At 46.2% G+C, this 9,879-nt stretch overlaps 1 non-coding gene across 1 annotated transcript; it reads left to right on the top strand.

The window, feature by feature from the left end:
* Nucleotides 1-346: 346 nt before the first annotated feature.
* Nucleotides 347-418, top strand: trnaa-cgc (transfer RNA alanine (anticodon CGC)). The gene has a single exon. It is a non-coding gene; the product is annotated as a tRNA-Ala (tRNA).
* The last annotated feature ends 9,461 nt before the right edge of the window (nucleotides 419-9,879 follow it).

Genomic DNA, 9,879 nt, shown 5'->3' with positions numbered 1-9,879 from the left:
TCCGGGTCCTTTTGTCTCCATTACTTCCATAGGTAATTTAACCCATACTGCACCATTCAAAGGCTCATCTTCCTTTTTCAGTTCTGAGTTGCTAACAGATGGGGAGGGAAGGAAGAAGCAGAGACAGCTGTGAAGGCCACCAGCGGGTGATGTTTCCAGAATTTTTCGTTTTAATTATGGCTTCAAAAAAAAGTCAAGCGAAGCATTTTCATAAGCAGTTGACTGGAGGAGGTGATGCTGAAATGTGAAAACTGAGCGGTGCTTATATTCATCCGGAAGACCGGAGATGTGTCTGAAGGATCTTGCAGTGGAGTGTCAATGGCTTGTAGTCCTAGCCTTAGGACATGGGGATGTAGCTCAGCGGTAGAGCGCATGCTTCGCATGCATGCGGTCCTGGGTTCAATCCCCGGCATCTCCATGAAGTCTTTCTTTATCATGTCACACTTCTACCGCTGCATCGTAGAGAACGTTCTGAGCGGCCGCATCACCGCGTGGTACCGCAGCTGTTCTTCTTCCAACCGCAAAAGTCTTCGGAGAGTGGTGAGAACAGCTGAGCTCATCACTGGAAATAAACTTCCAGCCCTACAGGACATTTACCGAACACGCTGTTTGAGAAAGGCCCGGAATATCATTAAGGACCACGCTCACCCGTTTGCGACACGGCCGTCCGGCAGACGCTTCCGTTGCATCTAATCGAGGGCAACAAGACTGAAGAACAGCTTTTACCTACAAGCCATCAGGCTACTTAACAGCCGGTAGCCCTGCACTACGACCCTATATTACTTCTCTTCCGGAACCCTTACTATTTATTTACTATTGATCACACACACACACACACACATTTTCAGAACCGCTTGTCCCATACGGGGTCACAGGGAACCGGAGCCTACCTGGTAACACAGGGCGTAAGGCCAGAGGGGGAAGGGACACACCCAGGACGGGACGCCAGTCCACCGCAAGGCACCCCAAGCAGGATTCGAACCCCAGACCCACTGGAGAGCAGGACTGTGGTCCAACCCACCGCGCCCCCTATTACTATTGATCATACTTGTATTTATCTTTACTTGCCTTTTTGTGCTTATTTGTACTGCCTTGCTTATTATCGGCACATCCTTGTCTAAATACGTGTTCGTTCAAATATGCGTTTCTGTTCACGTCTAATACGAGCCTCGTCACAAGCATTTCGATGCCCGGCGTACCCGGTGTAACTGTGCAAATGACAAAGAAACGACACTGAGTCTGACACCTGCTTGTCAATGATGGAGCGGGACGGCCGGGCGCTGAGACACCCGCGCTCGAAAACCCCACACCATGAACGGCGCGTGCAGCCCGGCGAAAGAGCAATGTCGCTGTCAGACCGGCCTCTTCCTGCACCAGCTGAATAATGGAGCGTTTAATCGCTAGAGTCCTGACAGAGTCATTTAGTGACAAACCCACCGCATTACACTCGGTAAGATATTGCTTTAATAAAGACCCTTTTTCTAGTTATTTTTTTCCCAGTGTGAAATTTTGAACTTTTGTCTCACTGAACTACACACAAGGGCACCGCAGCAATCCCCTTGTATGAGATAAACATCCAGATGTTTCTTAAAACGTGCGTTTCTAGCGATTAGAGAAAATAGTGCAGGCGGCTATGGGAATGGTGGCACGGCAGGTAGTGCTGGTGCCTTACAGCAGCTGCGCCGTGTGTTCGGACAAGGGTCCGAGTCCTGCTCCGTCTGTGTGGAGTTTGCCCGACTGCTGTGTTTACGTGGCTTTTTGCCGGGTGCTCTGGTTTCTTCCCACAGTCCATAAACGTGTTCCATATGGAGTGGTGAATCTAAATTGCTCTAAGTGTGTAAGTGGGTGTGTTACCACGGTTCACTGATAAATGACCCTCTTCTGTATGTATGAACAGGTAAATGATTGTAAGTAGTTCAGCACAGAGTTAAGTGGACGAAGGTTAAAATACCCATTAATAATAAGTGTGCTTCACATTGGAGAAAAGCACGTGATACTTTAATGAATGCAAATGGAAACTACGAACGCACGCGTTACACATCACAGGTGGGCCCCGATTTAGGATGGGTTACGTTCCGCAAAATCCATCATAAATCGAAAATATCGTAAGTCGAAAATGCATTTAATACAGCCGATACACACCTCAGCGTGACAGACTGGGAGATGCGAATCGCTGCCGCTGCCCAGCATCGCGACAGAGGATCGCACCGCATATCGCTTGCAGGGGAAAAAAAATCAAAATTTAAAATTTGAAGTATGGTTTCTACTGAATGTCTATTGCCAGCTCACCATAGTAAAGTCGAAAAAGTCGTAAGTCGACCCATCGTAAATCGGGGTCAATCTGTAAAGAATTTGTCCTCAATGTACAACCACGTGATGCGAAATTTTCAGTAACAGATTTACCAGACGGAACCTTTGAAATGCCAGCAGTGCTTCAGATTTCATATAACAAGGTATGTTTTGATAATCCATTGAGATACATATGGCGATGTATGTGTGGCCCACAGTGAAGAAGCGAAAAAATTGACATATTGGCCTCATGTGAGAATAGCCGTGCAGGATGGTACCTGCTTGAGGCTCAAAGTGAGAGTGGCAACAATTGACCTGCTCTCTTCTGTCACGACTCTGACAGAACCGCTGCTCGACATCAGAAATTGGATTAAATGAAGGGGGGGAGGTGTGCAGACATGTCTTCTCATACAGTGCAAACACACACTCATGTGTTTGTCATTCATCTTTTTCAGGGGTAACTCATCCATATAGTCTTGACAGAGTTATTTAGTGACAAACCCACCACATTACACTCTGTAAGGTATTGCTTACTTACAGAATGCGACTCCCTGTCCAGGTACATCCGAAGGTGGTGATGCGATGGGTGCCGCCAAAGGGAAAACGCAGACAGCGTCGACCACCGAAAACACGGCGTTCCACCTTTCGAGAAGACCTCAAGACTGTGACCGTCGAATGGACAGATGCTGAGATCATTGCTGCCAACAGAGCCCATTGCAGAACACTCGTTGCCTAATACGTCAACCGGCAGGGGAGGAGCTAACTAACTAAGTCATGCATGTTTTTTTGTGTGTTTCTCTGGTCCTGCCTGGGAGGTCAATGCGCCCTTCCCTGCCCAGCCCAGCCCAGCCTCGTCCTATGTGTAAACAATTCAGACCTCTCTAATCAGCCATGTGTGACAGTGAGGTGAAGAGTCTGCCCGACCAGCTCCACGTTGCAGTCCAGAAGATCCCCAACTCAAGCTTCCAATAATGGCGACGGTACGCTGGGGATCAGCATAAGCCTGCCGTTGCCACGGTGGACAGGTCATTACCATCGATACCACCTCCGAGCCTGGCAGCTGAAGACCCCCAAAGGGGGCAGCAGGATTTATAGCTTTTATCCCAATCTGCCATCTCAACAACCTCACTGTGGAGAATTTCGTAGAAAAAGAAACACCCTAAAAACACTCGAGTGGCCTGACTGCCTCTCGACAGCTTTCGCCGATGCACATTTATGGCGGCCAGACGGCTTCTTGGTCTCTAAATACACATAGAGGCAGTTCCGGGCCCCGCCGTGGCCGATCAGTGCCTCCACCCTTTATTCTCCTTTCCGAGGCAATAGGCGTGTAAGCCCTTAATAACCTTTTCAAATATTTATTATGACTTCCCTCCTTTTTTAAAACGTGTTTGAGCTCGGCTTCCGCGCCCTAGAAATGACAGGAAAATAGCTCTTAGTTGCCGTGAGAATACTTTGGGTGTACAGCGTTCGTGATTTGTTTACCACCTAGCCAGATTGTGAAGGAGGGCACTAGGCCTCATGGAGCTGCAGGGAGGAATAATTGGCATTTCATGGTAATGTTCTAGTCGGGGAAGGAGCCGCTGCCCTCGTCGGTTGGCTCGCAGGGGCCGCTGTTGTTCCCCACCTCTGAACTTGACCACCAAACACAAGTCCTTATTTGCATAACAGTTGTCATGGTCTGCTTTCCCTTCCACTTTTCCGTGCGATTCCCAGCTGTTTTCCATGCAATGCACAAAACAAGGATGACATCTGCATGTCATTTTGCTTAGTATCTAGGCGTCATGATCTTTGTCACATGGTAGCGCCTAAGAAACAACTACAGACGGTCCCCGAGTTACAATGGTCCAACCGACTTACCAGTTTCAACAACTGGTCGTGCCGAGCAGGGTCACAGCGAGCCGGAGCCCATCCCGGAAACACAGGGCGCAAGGCTGAAGGGGGAGGGGAAACACACTGGTCAGGACACCAGGCCATGATAGGGCATCCCAAGTAGGACTCGAACGCTTGACCTGCCACACAGCAGGCACTGGCCAAACCAGATGCACCGCCACACCCGCCGTTATGATGGCTTGACTTACGATTTTTCGACGTTACGATGGTGCGATAGCGATACGCATTCAATAGAAACCACACTTCGAATTTTGAATTTTTTATTTTTTTCCTGGGTAAGCGATATGCGGTACCATACTCGCATCTGCCACACGGTCGCTTTACAGATATCCCGTGTATCTACGTTGTGTTTTGTGTATCCATCATGTGTACGAAATGCCCATCTGTGTCTCCTGCTACCGGTGGGAAGAAGAAGAGGAGGGCAATTACTCTTGAGGAGAAACTCAAGATAACTCCCCAGCAAGAAGGCTGCAAGCCCATAATGGCCATCGCACGTGAACTTGGACTTTCGCAGTCAACGATCTCGACCATCTTAAAGGATAAGAAGCAATGATGTTCAGTAGGTTAGGTCTATTAAATGCGTTTTCAACTTACAATATTTTCAACTTACAATGAGTTCATCGGAACATAACCCCATCGTAAGTCAGCGATTGTCTGCAGTTTACACTAAACTCACCTGTTGAATTCACAACTGTATCAGCAGCCACATCCTAAGGCCTCTTGTAGGCCCCTTTCAGCAAAGAACTTATATCCATTATCTCCAGAGGCTTTCTTTTGTAGCACAGCTCATGTCCACCTATCATGTCATGTATGTGAAATGCATGTTGTGTCGCTTTCTGGGCAGAGGCCTATTTTCATACTGTGAAGCTTAAATTTATGTGTTGGCTTCTGCCGCACACTTGGAGTACCATGGTAGGGAACGTAGGTTATTTAAGGCACGCTGCAGGCATCCCAAATTATTGCCGCCATTTTATCGTATTCACAAGCACAAGTGAGTGTCTAATGTTTTGCATAGTAAAGCTGAATGCACCGAAAGTACCGTTGCGTTTCGACACCCTGTCAATTGTTGTGAGAGAGCGAGGCAGGTTTTTCGTCTGCTGCATTTCTCCAGTTTAAGCGAAACTGAACAGTGGCTGCCGCAGTTTCTAAATATAGGTTTTAATGAAACAATGGTAGCAAATGGAAGACTTGATGGGCCGAGGCATGTTCATGTATCCTTTGGGAATAATATTTTTTTTTTTCTGTATTATATTTGTTGCTGTAAAAGAGTGCGCAACACCTAAATTTGCATAAGTACAAGGATTCGTTTCCTACGTCGTGTTGCAGTGTTTCAGGTTTGTTGCATCTGCACAGATTTCCTTCGTTAAATTAGCCAATTATAAAGCAAAAAGAACAGGAGGATGCTAACACGGCTGTTCACGTGCGGATGAAGATGAGGTCTGCCTCTCTCGTGCTTTTATATTTTGCATGTTGTATGACGCAAGCGGTGAGAATGGGTTTTGTTTTATTAAGGGGCTTCTTGAGCTCTGTAATGAGTGTAAATCTCTTTGTAAGAGCACCAGGCTTGAGAAACGCATGGAACATTTATATGGTCTTTAGCAGGACAGGAGGGTCAGTTTGCCCCGGACATTATGGGTATCTACAGAATAGGGAGGGGCTGCTGGTAGTGTAGTTAGGGTTAGAGCTGCTGCCTGCACACCCAAAGGTTGTAGGTTTGATGCCCACCTCTGGCTGTTGTACCCTTGAGCAAGATACTTACCCTAAATTGCTCCAGTAAAATTGCCCAGCCGCATGAGTAAATAATTGTAAGTTTGTGATACCTGTGGCCCTAACTTTGTAAGTTGCTTTGCAGAGAAGCATCAGCTAAATGAACAAATATAAATCTGTCCTTTATTTGCTGCCAAACACACACACACACACACACACATTTTCAGAACCACTTGTCCCATACGGGGTCGCGGGGAACCGGAGCCTACCTGGTAACACAGGGCGTAAGGCAAGAGGGGGAGGGGACACACCCAGGACGGGACGCCAGTCCGTCGCAAGGCATCCCAAGCAGGACTCGAACCCCAGACCCACCGGAAAGCAGGACTGTGGTCCAACCCACTGCGCCACCGCGCCCCCTGCTGCTAAACAATAAACTGATATTTGCAAAGGGAATGGATTTTTTTTTTCTCCTCCTCAGTGATGAATTCTCACTCTGTGAACAGTTATGATCATCTTCAACTGATTTGGGTTAGTTTATGTCCTTTGCTATGACCATATTTTTATATATTCATCATTGTGCTTATTTACATTTATTTATTTATCAGACACTTTTCTCCAAATTGACTTACAATGAACTCTATCTAGTGTTATCAGCCCACACACCTTATTCACTGCGGTGACTTACACTGTTAGATACACTACTTACACTGGGTCACTCATCCATACATCAGTGGAAAACACACACTCTCTCTCTCTCTCTCTATCACTCACACACTATGGGTGAACCTGAACAGCATGTCTTTGGAGTGTGGGAGGAAACCAGAGCACCTGGAGGAAACCCACACAGACACAGGGAGAACATGCAAACTCCACACAGACTGAGCAGTGATCAAACCCACATTCTCTCATACCACCCAGGCACTCTGACACAACAGCATTACACCCTGTGCCACCCATTGTTGTAGCTGTACAGATAAAATCTTGTGGAAAAAGGGCCTTGCAACCTGGATGTTGCTGGTTCAAATCCCAAGAAGGACTTCTAGCGCAAAAACGGGCCAAACCGCATGGTGCTTTGAACAACAGAACGTGACAAAAGCACAAGAAAAGTGAAATAAACTGAACTGTGGCTCCCATCAGGTTAATGTAATGAATGGCATCTATAAATTCCCGTCTATACTGTTTTCTCGGTGGGTCATCAAACGGGCGTCGAATCAATGTTTAATGAACGTCAGAAGATTATTTCAGGGTTTCTTGGGGTCCTCGGTCATCCACGAAGATTCAAAGCGTTCTCTTTTTCTTGCAACTAAATGGGATGGCCAATTATCTGGCTTTGTCTCTTGTGTATAAAGACTGACCTCTTTTTAAGTGTCTTTTTTAATATATTAAAAGCCGTCTTTCGTCGTGAGCTCTTGTTAAACCTGATAGGACACTTGATCACGGTTTCTGTCACCAAGTCCTGATTAATTAATATAAACCACATTTAATCAGTGCGGAGACAAGCCGGGCAAAGGGATTATCCCCCGTAGATGTGTACCTTGGGCCCGACTTCTTGGCAACAGCTGCAGAACATGGCTGGAAAGAGCCATGCCAATTAACTCGCTGCACCAGGAGGATGAGGGACAAATGATTTTTTAATTGTTGTATTTGCGATCGCTCCATAAATATTGATAGATACACAGCTTCTCTTCACGCTGGGTTGTATCGTTGGGTTTTAACAAATTGAGCGAAAAGACAAGATATTTCGGCACCCCGGCGGAAGGGGCAGCGCACCAACTGATTTATGGAAATATCCAAATGAGCGAACGGGTAAAAATTAAAGTAGATTTGGAAGCATTTTGTCAAGCAATGGAATGAAAGCTATTTTAAAGAATGGTCTGATGTTATTTTCTTAACGTATTGTCTTTAAAGATAGAATGAGACATTTTTAATTATAATTTATTGCTAAATTCCAGTAAATAGTGGCTGATATGAACTCTTCAATTTTTCCAAGTTTTGATGGATTTTGCCGCAGTGTTGGAATTTAGTAGACTGTCAGTGTATGGTTTATGCGACAACGTCAGATGTTTTGTTTTTGTTTTTTTTTTGGCTGGAAGATATTCAGATGTTCGGTTTCAGCTCACTGGTGTGAGGCTAGAGTGCTTTAATAACGCTGTATCATGGTTTGGGATCGTGCTGTGGTTATATTTCCGTTGTTCGTAACAGGGCTGTTTTTTGCTCTGCAGCATTAATAACGGGTGATAACTGATATTTGCTTAAGATGACTTGCGCCCGACCAGGAAAATGCTGAATTTACACTTATTTGCAGACACTTTCCTCCAAAGCATCTTCCAAAGAACTCTATGTAGTGTTATCAGCCCACACACCTTATTCACCGTGGTGATTTACACTGCTAGATACACCACTTATAATGGGTCACTCATCCCTACATCACTGGAACGGACACACTCTCTCTGTCACTCACACACTATGGGTGAATCTGAACAGCATGTGTTTGGACTGTGGGAGGAAACCAGAGCCCCCAGAGGAAACCCACACAGACAGAGGGAGAATATGCAAACTCCACTTAGACTGAGTGGGGATCAAACCCAGGTCCTCTCACACAAAAGGGCTACTTGCTGTACCACCCACTGTTGTATCTGGACGCACAAAATCTTGAGGAATAAGGGCCTTGCAACGAGATTTCCAGGGTATTCTCACCACTCGTTCATTGCGCCGTGTTTTGTTACTGTAAAATTCTGCATTAGCTCCAGATTGAGGAAATACTTGCGTTTTTGGATTTCTTTAATTCGAAGAAATGTAATTAAGCAGAGGAAAAAAAGACAATCCGCAGAAATAAGTGAGGAAGAAGCCGCTGTAAGACGAAACTGGAGCACTTAAGATAATGCAAATTTTCCTCCTCGGATGCGAGGCTGCAGTGTCTTTGAAGCAGGAAAAATGGGCTGTTCTCTGCAGCCTGCCTTTCATGTCCTCAAGTCTGGTCTTGATGCGCTCGCACGTTGTCAACGTCCTGTTATTCCCCATTCCAGAGTCTCGTGAGCTGTAGAAGAGAGGTCTGGTCAAGCTATGGCGGTAATGAACAGCGGTCCAATTAAGCAGAACTTGTGTTGCCCGACTCAACCCAACTGGCAATGAAAAAAAAAACTGGTTTTACACATCTTCTCATGTTCTTAGAGGACACGGTACATGCTCTCTAAAGATACTCTAACTGCATTCTGGGAAAAATGCAAAGTAAGATTAAAAGTGGAGAAGAAGGAGTCTCTGTCCCCCAGGGGATTGGGAATGGGAACATGTTCCCTGTGTAGCAGCCCAGTGCTGTGTCAGTGGTTTGGGAGAAGATCCAATGAGGATGTGCACTATCGCCATAGAGACGATCTATGGAGACCATTTGAGCTCACAGCTGTGTGAGATGTTCCTCAAGACACTTTCTGATACTCATCGCTTGATTGGTCCAGCATCTCACTGTTCCAGGACTTGACCGTTCCAGTTGAGGGTATGATCATTCCAGGATCACATTATTCTCAACCTGTAAATTCTGGGCCATACCACTCCAGGGTCTGACTGTTCCTCAACGTGACCCCTGAAGAGCCTCACTTATCCAGCACGGGACCACCGGGTCAGAAGTATATCTTTTCCGTCCTTCGTGTAAAGTTCTCGGGTGGCGCCTAGAGACGGGCCTACTTTCCAGCAAAGGAACGAAAGAGCTTTGGGTAACAGCGTGACTTATGAAGCTTTAGCTCCAAGAAGTTTTAATCTCCAAGAAGTTCTGAAGAACAGTTGGGACTCGGAAGGCGGCGGCGAAGCGGTATTTAACGGAGTTAATAATAGCGGAGAGTCCTTTTTAGACCTGGGGGCACAAGGCAGTGCTGACAGATGATTGTTATTTGCAGTCAAAGATTTCACACTTACCCACGGATGCAGGTAGACTTTTCTTAAGGTTTCAGCTACCGGCCTTTCCCCTCAATAATTTAGTCATATGCCAAAAAAGCAAAGTTC

The sequence above is a fragment of the Scleropages formosus genome, chromosome 7, assembly GCF_900964775.1.
Source record: "Scleropages formosus chromosome 7, fSclFor1.1, whole genome shotgun sequence".
NCBI lineage: Eukaryota > Metazoa > Chordata > Actinopteri > Osteoglossiformes > Osteoglossidae > Scleropages > Scleropages formosus.
Note: the sequence above shows the minus strand (reverse complement) of the source record. Positions and strands in the feature narration are given on the sequence as shown.